Source organism: Phoca vitulina, unplaced genomic scaffold, assembly GCF_004348235.1.
Source record: "Phoca vitulina isolate PV1807 unplaced genomic scaffold, GSC_HSeal_1.0 scaffold25, whole genome shotgun sequence".
Taxonomy (NCBI): Eukaryota; Metazoa; Chordata; class Mammalia; order Carnivora; family Phocidae; genus Phoca; species Phoca vitulina.
Window position 1 is genome coordinate 1,273,993 of NW_022589728.1, and position 12,142 is coordinate 1,286,134.

The 12,142-nt window shown below is 41.5% G+C and overlaps 1 pseudogene; it reads right to left on the minus strand.

The window, feature by feature from the left end:
- Positions 1-862, minus strand: part of LOC116643217 — a 3,850-nt pseudogene extending 2,988 nt beyond the window's left edge.
- Between the last annotated feature and the right edge of the window lie 11,280 nt (positions 863-12,142).

A 12,142-nucleotide genomic window follows, 5' to 3' on the forward strand; every position in this document is an offset into this window, starting at 1 on the left:
TCTGTAGTGTCATTTGCAAATATCTTCTCCCATTCTGTGGATTACCTCTTAGTTTTGTTGACTGTTTCCTTTGCAGAAGCTTTTTATCTTGATGAAGTCTGAGTAGTTCATATTTGCCTTTGTTTCCCTTGCCTTTGGAGATGTGTCTAGAAAGAAGCTGCTGTGGCCAAGGTCAGAGAAGTTTCTGCCTATGTTGTCCTCTAGGATTTTGATGGATTCCTGTCTCACATGGAGGTCTTTCATCCATTTTGAGTTGTGTATTTCTTTCTTCTGTATGTAGCTGTCCAATTTTCTCAGCACCACTTATTGAAGAGACTGTCTTTTTTCCACTGGATATTTTTTCCTGATTTGTCAAAGATTAGTTGACCATAGAGTTGAAGGTCCATTTCTGGGTTCTCTATTCTGTTCCATTGATCTATGTGTCTGTTTTTGTGCCAATACCAAGCCCTCTTGGTGATCACAAATTTGTAATATCATCATTACTTAGTTTATTGATTAAATTCAACAGTTCTTCCTTTGAAATTGAAGCTGGTTTCACAGTTGTCTCACTGTTGATTCCCACCTCTGCAACTGGCCAGATTTTGTTGAGGATATAGGAATGACTTGCAGGGTTCTCAGCAACCAGAACCACACCCAGGTGTGGCCACTTATTGCCCCATGCCACCCATTCTTACACTTCCTACTGCACTTCCTGCTTGATCTGCTGGCCAAGTTTCCTTCCAGAAATGAAAACAGCTTCATTTTGAACTAGTGAGATGTGGAAGGGGTGATGACAGAGGTGGCAGCTCTGCGTGGGTGGAGCAGCCAGGTGGCCAATATGGACACAAGGGAAGCTGCAGCTATCACCTGTGCTGATGTCCATGCCAGGAGCCTTTTATGCTCCTTCTTAAAATAAATAGCTTTTCATTAATTTTAGGGTAAAACACAAAGCTCTTAGCTACCTCACATCTATCTTTAATTCCATCCTGTTCTCTCTTTTATACCTTTGTCACCCCCCTCAACATTGCATACAGAAATACCTGTGGTTCTTTAATCTGCCATGTTCTCATGCCACATTTTATTTATTCCAAACACATTTACAAAATTACAGTTACTAAACCGGGCTCTAATCTGCATGGTGCACAATGAACAAGACCATGTTCCTACCCTCATGGAGCTTACATTCTGGCAGAGGAGCAGAAAATAAACATGTAGACAAATAGATAATATAATGTAATGACAAATGCTGTGAAGAAAGAAAACAGGGCAATAAAACAGAAAGAGTCTGGGGTATGGAAGAGGGTGCTACTTCAATGAGGAGGTCAGGGAGGTCCCATTGACTGGGTGATACTTGAACTAATCCCAATGTAGGTGAGTATGCAGGAACAGAGCACTCCAAATAAGAACAAGCAGCATAAACCATAAGGAAACTTATGACTTACTATTTTAGGAATCTAGAAATAAGTGGGCTCTGAAGCCATGGGATTGAGAGTCAACATCATCAGGGATCCAGAACCTTTCTATCTTTCTGCCATGTGTTGCTGTCCTTGGTGATTGCTTCATTCTGAGACAAGAAGCAAGATGAATGTTACAGCAACCTGGGGTCAAATCCAGGTATGACAATATGCAGAGGTAAAAGGGAGGACTTATCTTCTTGGGACACCTCTCCTGAGGAAAACATTTCTCAAAGCCCCAGCAGACTTTCTCACAAATCTCACTTGCTATATGCCATGGTCTAAATGTGTTTCCCTGAATGCATGTTAAAATTCTAATACCCAGTGTGATAGTATTAGGAGGTGGAGGCCTTTGAGATGTGATTAGGTCATGAGGGTGAAGCCTTCATGAATGAGATTAGTGTCCTTACAAAAGATCCCAGAGAGCTCCCTCACCTTCTGCACCATGTGAGTATACAGCAAGAAATATGTGACCTGGAAGAAGGCATCTAGATCTTGGACTTGCAGCCTCCAGAACTGTGAGAAATAACGTTCTGCTGCTTATAAGGCACCGAGTCTGTGGTATTTTGTTATAGCAGCCTCAACAGACTAAGGCTCTATACCAGGCTGTGTGTTCCTTCCTGAGCAGGCAGGAAGGGAATTGGCACAAACCAGTACCTGTATGGGCTAGATGTTTGGTTGGCAACCCATTATTATGGTAGGAAATGGGGTGGTAGACAAGGTGTGACTTGCATGGAAGTGTAAATATTTTGGTGACTGCAATGGAAACATTTGGAGTTTTGAACAGATGAAGGATGGCTAGAGGTGAGATTGAGTGTGAGGATTCTTTAGGTGTTAGGAGGATGGTGCAGTTATCTGAAGAGGAAAGGAAGATTCAGGTTAGGATGGAGGCATCAGATGTGGTGGGGGGAGTTCTACTTAGGTTATTTTTGGGGTGTAGTATATAGGACTTGCCCAATGTAGGAGTAGTGGGGTGAGGAAAAGGAAGAACCAAGAAAAACTCCCAGAATTGTGACCCGAGCAAGTGGGTAATAATGTTCACTGAGATGTGGGGGACCTGCAGAGGGGTGCATTTTGAGGGGCAGAGAGGCAGGGGTAAAGGGTTGGTCCAATGCTTATTAGACATCACCCTGGAGGTATCAGGAAGAGGGCTCCAGATTTGAGTTGGAGCTCAGGCAAGAGATGGGGATGGGAGATGTTGGGTGGTCCTGGTAACCATGGCATTTATAGCCTGGACACTGGGTTAGGTTGGGTGGGGAGACAGTGTCCACAGGGAAAGGATCAGAACCAAGATCCAAGCCCTAGGGCACTAAAAAAATTAGACGTTAGGCAGAAGAAGAGGGGACAGCAAATATACACAAGAGAAGAAGCCAGGAGAGAATGAGAGAAAAATCACCTTTCATGAAGGGGGCAGTCATCAATAGTTTCAAATGCTTCTGAGACAGCAAGTTTTATGCAAACAAACAATAGGCCAGGGGTTGAGAATTTGAGGATGCAGGTGACCTTCAAAAGCTTTTCCATGGAGATATGAAAACGAAATTCTTATTGGGGTGCATTGGGTAGGAAGGGGGAGGTGAGAGATTATATACAATTGCTATCAGTCAGAGTTCAATCAAAGATGCAGGCCCACTACCCATGATGTGGAATAAAAGATTCATTGTAAGGAGTGCTTTGTGCAACTGGGGGAGAAGCTGGAAGCAATGGTCTAGGAGGATGGGAGAAAAGTCACTACTCAGGGTTTGCTCCTGGGAGTAGTTGAGAAGTCTGGGTGGCTCAGTCTCTGGGTTTAGTCGTAGGACAGCAGTCAGCAGAAGTGCTCCATCCATTGAAGCTTCCACCTCCCTGCGCCCTCACTGGACTGTTTTCTAATCATCCTTTGAAATTCCATTCAGACATGCCCTCCCCCAGAAGACCTTCTGGACCCTCCTGGCACACCTTGTCTGGCTCTGTTGATCATTTCTATGTGCTTGCATGACCCCAGTGTTAACCTCTGTCACAGCACCTCTCCTATGGGCATTCCCTGGTAGAGCTCCTGGCAGTTAGTAGGTGCCACCAAATGTTTGTACAATTCACTTGAACTCTTTCTCCTGAGATCCTGAACTCCTTGAGGGCAGGGACTGTGCTCCCTCCACAAATATTCGCTGACTCAATACAAGGACAGACAGATGAATAGGTAAATGAGCAAGACCAGCAGTCTGAACACAGTCTGAGGATTCTGAACTTTGTGTATCCTGTATTTGTTATCTACTCCTTCTTTTACTTATGCTAAATGACCTCCTTGGTGTTCACAGTGTATCCCTCTGCCCAGGCATTCTGGAACTTGGTGAACATGTTCACATTTGGCTCCTATTACCCTTTGTGATATTTCATATTTTAATCATTTGTGCTCTGTCATCATTTTTTCAAATTATTCTCATATGAAAGTCCCTCCCAACACTTTAATTGACTTCCTTGGGATAATTCCAGTTTTGATATGCCTTTCTTAATGTGTAGTAATATGAAATGAATGGCATTAGAGATGCAAATATATGATAATGTTATGCAAGTTTGAGATGTTGCTTCAGATAAATTATAGGGAGGCTTGTCAAAGGAATAACCTGTATATTAATCATGCTGAATATATATATTTAACTAAGGCAACCTGTAGGGTACAGCCTGCTTAATGTTCTTCTAACACTGCAGGGAGCAGAGGTGCATCCTCATGCCCCTAAAATAGAAATAACCTATCTGCTCATCTAAGATTCCCTGATGGTTTCTCTTTACACCCAGAGCATTCTAATGTCATGGAGGAAACAAAGGCCTCTTCTATGACCCTGAGGTGCCAGTTTGGCTGGGTAAAGACAAAGGGACATTTTAAATAAAGTCTCCAGACATTTACTTAGCCTCAAAATTACTTCTCCAAATTTGCACATTGTGCAACCCTGCAGATCTTCAAATGTATTTCTGTAACTGGCTCCAATATGCCTTATGTTGTAACTTTTCTTTTTGTCATGGGGAGGGAGTAGGGAAGGGATTAGTTGTCTTTTCTTTCCCATTCCAGAGAACTGCCAAAATAATTTTGACTTCCCAGATGAAGTAAGTTTTAAAATTGTGGTTCTCCTGAGGTTCATTTGGAAGAAGACACAGCAATTCTGAGAAACCAGTGATGGGGGGTGCCAAGATGCTCCATTTCCCTGGCTGCAGCTTCTGTTTCCTTGCATCGAGGTCAGCGTGAGAACAAAACCATGGTCTTCGAGGGTTGGAGAGGCTTGTTCAAACACTTGTCCTTGCCCACCTAAAAGCCTCCTGCCTCACATAGCACCATTGCTTTAACCCCAGAGTTTAGAGTTTGCTGTGGAGGTTGGATTTTCACTTCATCTTGCTCTTTCTCAGGCTGAGCCATTCCTCCTGGCTGGCTTGCACCTGGGAAAATTGGGATGCACACTTGGCTCAGGCTATTTTTGAGGTGTGCAGTTTCCAGGAAATTGGAGATTGCCATCCCATACCATTCCGTCTCTCCATCCTGGGGTTTGAGATAGAATGGGAAGGGGTGGGGCAAAGGGCTGAATAAGAATTATTCAGGGGTTATATAAGAACCATAGAACATTTTAGACAGAGTTGTAGAGAGGAAGGAGCAGAATTAACTGAGTCAGACTGACCTGGGGGGCCCAGAGCAGTTTGACCAGTGAGGGCTGACACCTGCACTGTCAACCTCTTCACAGCCTTGGGGAGATTGGTAAAGCAGCAGTTTTTTGAAATGGAATTTTAGTGATGTACAGAGAAGAGGAGTGAGGTACAACACTGTGTGCCACTTTCCTAAGCATTGCTTTACCAGAACCAGATGGTACAAATATTTCGTCTTTGAGTCTCACTTTAGTTGTTTGGAAAATAGGGTTGTTGAGGTGAGGGGATGAGATCATATGTTGAATGAAGCCTGAAATGTAGCAGGTGGCTATAGTGAGTGCATGCATTATTATCACCAGTTAATACAGTCCTTTTATCTGAAACATAAATGCACCAAAGCCCCCCAAATTTAGGTGATTTGCCCAAGAACACACAGCATTTAATGGCAGAACTCAAGAACAGACCCATTTCTCCTGACCGTCAGAGAAGTACCTTTTCCCATTTCACTACTCGGCAATCCAAATCTTTTAGGTAAGTCCTCATGAAAAAGTAAAATGAAATGTTTTGATTAAAAGTTTTTCGTGATTGTCTTTTTGACATCAAAATACTTTTAATGTGAAAATGAAAGATTTCATGGCTGAGCTTTCTGCAGGCTGGAGGAAAGGAGGTCCTTCCTGCCTGCCCAGGTTCCCACGTCGTCTGGGCACTTTCCCTGTGAAACCATTTACGAGCGTTGCTCTGTGCAAGTCCCTTAAGCTTGGTGCTGGAAACAAAGCATGCAAATAGCTGTCTCTGTCCCCAAATTGTTCATTGCTTCCTGGGGAAGAAATTAGGAAGTAAATCATTGATATACAGTTTAATGAACTCTGTGATTGCTGTTAGTCCAGAGGAGGGCCACTTAATAAAGCTGAGTGTGTTTGGAGTCACCAGGAGCCTGGAAGGCTGGGGAAAAGTTGGGCAGGTAAAGAAGGGGTATGACTTGGGCAGAGGAGAGGCAGAGGTGTGGAGGCAGAAGGGAGAGACCAAGGGATTTTCATTGGTGTGTGAAACAATTTGCATTTTATTTATTTATTTATTTATTTATTTATTTTTAAAGATTTTATTTATTTATTTGAGAGAGAGCACAAGAGAGAATGAATGGGGGGAGGGACAGAGGGAGAGGGAGAAGCAGACTCTCCGCTGAGCAGGGAACCCAACATGGGGCTCTATCCCAGGACCCCACAATCATGACCTGAGCTAAAGACAGATGCTTAACCTACTGAGCCACCCAGGTGCCCCAACAATTTGCATTTTAGAAAGATCTCTGGCTCCTATTGAGAGGCTAGATGGGCAGAGAGCAGGAGTGGAACTGGGGAACCTGAAAGTTATAGAGCCTTCAAAGTAGAGACGATAAGGGAGGGAAGAAGAGAGGAAACACTTCTGGCAGGCTTTGCTTGGGCTCCTGTGTGGTGAGAGGTCAGACAGAGGAGGGGTCAGGTGACCCTCAGATTGGTGGCTCAGGCTCCCAGGCTCAGTGCTTCCCCTTACCAAGACACAGAAGTCAGGGTGGCTACATGGCCCCACTTTCAGAAGGAGTTCAGGCTCCAAGCTGGCATTATCCTGAAATTAATAGCTTTCTGTTGATGGGATGATGGAAATGTGCTTGTGAGCAAAGGAGTTTGGGGCTATTCCTTCCTGTCCCATTGCCATACAGTGTTTGAGATGCCCTATGAATACAGAATCTCAGTGGACCCACTCAAAGTGAGGACATGATAAGCACATTATGTCTATGACCCATGGCCCCAGAATAAATCAGAACTTTCTGAGAACACAGAATGAAGGCAATGAGGTGCCAGGAAGCACAAATGACCAAGAAACTCTATCAGACCCTTGCTTGTGCTCTTCTGTCTTTGCTGAAAATGATAGTATTGAAGGAAAGAGAAAGTCCTTCCTTATTCATCAGTAAGGTAGAGGGTTGGTAGAATGTGCACATATCAAGAAGCACAATTAAAAGCAGTTCGGTTTGGGGCGCCTGGGTGGCTCAGTTGTTAAGCATCTGCCTTCGGCTCAGGTCATGATCCCAGGGTCCTGGGATCTAGCCCTGCATCGGGCTCCCTGCTCCGCGGGAAGCCTGCTTCTCCCTCTCCCACTCCCCCTGCTTGTGTTCCCTCTCTCGCTGTGTCTCTCTCTGTCAAATAAATAAATAAAATCTTAAAAAAAAAAAAAAACAGTTCGGTTTTTTTGTGTAGTATTGTCACAGTTTTGGTAAGAATAAAATACATGTGTATATACAAGTTACAAAATGCAAATTGTGTAATTTCTGTGATTCCACATAAGACTTAAATGCTCCTGTATTTGCATTTAAAACTGGCATTCCATAACATAAAGATGAGCAGTAAAATTCATTCTAATAATTAAAGATTGTGATTTTTGTTAACCTAGAACAACTTTAAATAGGAAATAAACAACATGACAAGTTGAGAGAGTGACTGTGGAGAAAAGAAAAAACTGTTTATTTTGGTTTCTTTAATGGCACTTTCCTCTGCACTCATTTTTTACTGGGTGCTGCAAATTATGTACCTGGCTTGTAGTAGACAGTTTTGGGGAGGAAAAGATGGGGCATTTATATTTTGTTTGTGGACATGTTGATTTTGAATTTGTGCTGTCTGGATTTTAGGAAAAATGGTCTAGATTTGGGGGCCAGCAACAATGTAGTTGGCAGTTGGAATCATGGGCTGGAATTATCCAGACATAATGTATAAGGTGTGAAGCCCAAGCCAAGAGGCTGGCGCTGAGGGTGGGGGGAAAGCACTGTAATGGGTGCTTTAGCTGTTTAAACAGACAGCAGAGGAACTGAAGAGTAAGGCCACGGAGACTATGGGAAGCTAGCCAGGTTCTCGGTAATCAACATGCCATTTACTGAAGGTCCAAGATTGAAGTTCCCTTTTATTCTTTTATGAATTCTAGGAAAATAAGGAGTCCCAAGTGCCCATGTCTTGAGTAAAAGATTGTCCCACCCACTACAGGCAAGGAAGTAATTTCCTTCAGTCACCTGGAAGTGACCAGATTGTAAAACATAGTCAATTGTTATAAATTCATTTGTTACTGGACACATAGGCTGTCTTATCTTGGCTATTGTGAATGATGCTGCAATGAACATGGAAGTATAGCTATTTCTTTGAGATACTGATTTCTTTTTCTTTGGCATTATATCCAGAAATGTGATTGCTGGATCATAGTTTTATTTCTGATTTTTTGAGAAACCTCCTTATTGTTTTCCATAGTGGCTGTACCAGTTTGTATTCTCAAATTGCACAATTTCAATTCTCAAATTTCCCCACATCCTTGCTAGTACTTATCTTTTGTCTTTTTTTTTTTTTTTTTTTTTAAGAGAAGGAGAAAGACAGGGGCAGGGGTGAAGGGGCAGAAGGAAAGGGAGAATCCCAAGCAGGCTCCACGCTCAGCATAGAGCCCGATGTGGGGTTTAATCTCACCACCCTGAGATCATGACCTGAGCCAAAATCAAGAGTCTGACGCTTAACCAGTTGAGACACCCATGTGCCCATTTCCCTGATATTAGTGATGCTGAGCATATTTTCATGTACATATTGGCCATCAGTATATCTTCTTTGGAAAAATGTCTATTCAGACCTTTGCTCATTTTAAAATCAGGTTATTTAATTTTTTTTTTTTTTTTTGCAGTTGAGTTGTATGAGTACAACTCATTTGGGGGTACGAAGTCTTTATCAGATATATGGTTTGCAAATATTTTCTATCATTCTGTAGGTTGCTTTTTCATTTTGTTGGTGGTTTCCTTTGAAGCTTTATAGTTTGGTGTGGTCCTAACATGTTTCTTTTTTTAAAAAAGATTTTATTTATTCATTTGAGACACAGAGATACAGAGAGAGAGAGAGGGAGCATGAGCAGGGGGAGAGGCAGTGGGAGAGAGAGAAGCAGGCTCCCTGCTGAGCCAGGAGCCCGACGTGGGGCTCAATCCCAGGACCCTGGGATCATGACCTGAGCTGAAGGCAGACTCTTAACCATCTGAGCTGCCCAGGTGCCTCTGTTTTTTTTTTTTTAAAGATTTTATTTATTTATTCATAAGAGACACAGAGAGAGAGAAGCAGAGGGAGAAGCAGCTTCCCCGCTGAGCAGGGAGCCTGATGCGGGACTCGATCCCAGGACCCTGGGATCATGACCTGAGCCGAAGGCAGATGCTTAACCATCTGAGCCACCCAGGCGCCCCAGGCGCCCCTATTTTTTCTTTCTTTGCTTATGCTTTGGTGTCATATCCAAAAAAATCATTACCAAAACCAGTGTCAAGATTTTAACCTATGTTTTCTTTTAGGAGTTTTAAGGTATCAGGTCTTACATTTAAGTCTTTAACCCCCCCCCCCCTTTTTTTTTAGGGAGGGAGGGAAGGAGAGAGAGAGAGAGAGCAAGCAGATGAAGAGGGAGAGAGAGAATCTTAAGCAGGCTCCACACTTAGTGCAGAGCCTGATGTGGAGCATGATCTCACAACCCTGACATCATGACCTGGACCAAAATCAAGAGTCAGGTGCTTAACTGATGGAGACATTCAGGTGCTCCAAGTCTTTAACCCATTTTGAGTTAATTTTTGTGTATGGTGTAATTTCATTCTTTTTCATTTGATATGGATATTCAGTTTCCCCCAATATCATTTGTTAGAAAGGTTATCCTTTCTCCTTCATGTCTTCTTGGAACCTTTGTCAAAGATATGTTTGGGTTTCAATAGCCAAACTATGGAAAGAGCCAAGATGTCCATCGACAGATGAATGGATAAAGAAGATGTGGTAGATATATACAATGGAATATTATGCAGCCATCAAAAGGAATGAAATCTTGCCATTTGCAACGACATGGATGAACTGGAGGGTATTATGCTGAGCGAAATAAGTCAACCAGAGAAAGACATGTATCATATGATCTCACTGATATGAGGAATTCTTAATCTCAGGAAACAAACTGAGGTTTGCTGGAGTGGTGGGGGGTCGGAGGGATGGGATGGCTGAGTGATAGACATTGGGGAGGATATGTGCTATGGTGAGTGCTGTGAAATGTGCAAGACTGTTGAATCACAGAACTGTACCTCTGAAGCAAATAATACATTATATGTTAAAAAAAAAAAAAAGAAAAAGAAGTAGATAGCAGGAGAGGAAGAATGAATGGGGGGGGAATCGGAGGGGGAGATGAACCATGGAAGACTATGGACTCTGAGAAACAAACTGAGGATTCTAGAGGGGAGGGGGGTGGGGGATGTGTTAGCCTGGTGATGGGTATTAAAGAGGGCACGTACTGCATGGAGCACTGGGTGTTTTACACAAACAATGAACCATGGAACACTACATCAAAAACTAATGATGTAATGTATGGTGATTAACACAACATAAAAAAAAAATTAATGCTTAAAAAAAAAGATATGTGTAGGTTTATTTCTGGGTTCCCTATTCTGTTGCATTGGACTATGTGTTTTTATGCCAGTACCATACTGTTTTGGATTACTATAGCTTTGAAAAACAAACAGATAAAGAACATGTTGTATATATATACATGCAATGAATATTGTTCAGCCATAAAAAAGAAGGAAATCCTGCCATTTGCAACAACACAGATGAACTTGGAGGATATTATGCTAAGTGATAAAAGCCAGACACAGAAAGACAAATATTATTTAATCTCACTTATATGCAGAATCTGAAAAAGTCTAATTCTTAGAAGCAGAGAGAATAATGGTGGTTGCAGAGGCTGGGGGAAGAGGGAAATGTACCAACTTTCAGTTATAAGATGAATAAGTTTTGAGGAGCTGATGAACAGCATGATGACTATAGTTAATAATACTGTTGTGTACTTGAAATTTGCTAAAAGAGTTGATTTTTTTTCAGGGAGCCCGATGCGGGGCTCAATCCCAGGACCCAGGGATCATGACCTGAGCTGAAGGCAGACGCTTAACCATCTGAGCCACCCAGGCACCCCTAAAAGAGTTGATCTTAAGTGTTCTTACTACACACAAAAAAGATAATTGTGAGGTGGTGATGGATATGTTAATTAGCTTGGCTATGGTAATCATTTCACAATATAAATATATATCAAGTCACCACTTTGTACACTTTAAATATATATAATTTTATTTGTCAGTTATACTTCAATAAAACTGGACAAGTATAGGAGAATACTTAAAATACACAAATAAGCCACAAAGTTTTACAAATCTACAATGATGTCATACTATAACACAATTAAAAAGTGATTTTATGATTGTGAAAAAAAATATTATAAAGAACAAACAGTATATTTGGCAGAATATCAGGTATACCCCGATGTACATGTTTGTATGTATTTTAAATGGTTAATTTCTGCCAGAACATTATTAAAGTAGAAGTAGATTTTGAAAGTATTATTGATGAGTTAGCTTTCTTTTTAAAAATTCTATTAATTTTATTATTTTTTTCATTGTGATAAGTGTACTTTTTAATCCCCATCATCTATTGCACCCATCTCCCCTCTGGTAACCATCAATTTGTTCTCTATAGTTAAGAGTCTATTTCTTGACTTGTCTCTCTCTCTTTTTTCCCCCTTTGCTTGTTTGTTTTGTTTCTTAAATTCTCTATATGAATTAGATTGTATGGTATTTGTCTTTCTCTGACTGACTTATTTCGCTTAGCATAATACTCTCTAGCTCTCATGTTGCTGCAAATGGCAAGATTTCATTCCTTTTTATGCCTGAATAATATTCCATTGTGTGTGTGTGTGTGTGTGTGTGTGTATATATATATATATATATATATATATATATATATATACACATCACCCGTTCTTCATCCATTCACCTATCAATGGACATTTGGGTTGTTTCCATAGTTTGGCTATTGTAAATAATGCTGCTATAAACATAGAGGTGCATGTATCCTTTTGAATTAGTATTTTTGTACTTTTTGGGTAAATACCCACTGGTGTCATTACTGGATTATAGGGCCGTTCTATTTTTAACTTCTTGAGGAACCTCCACACTGTTTTCCAGAGTGGCTGCACCAGTTTGCATTCCCACTGACAGTGCAGGAAGGGTCCTTTTTCTCTACAACCTTTCAACTTGTTTTACTTTTTTTTTT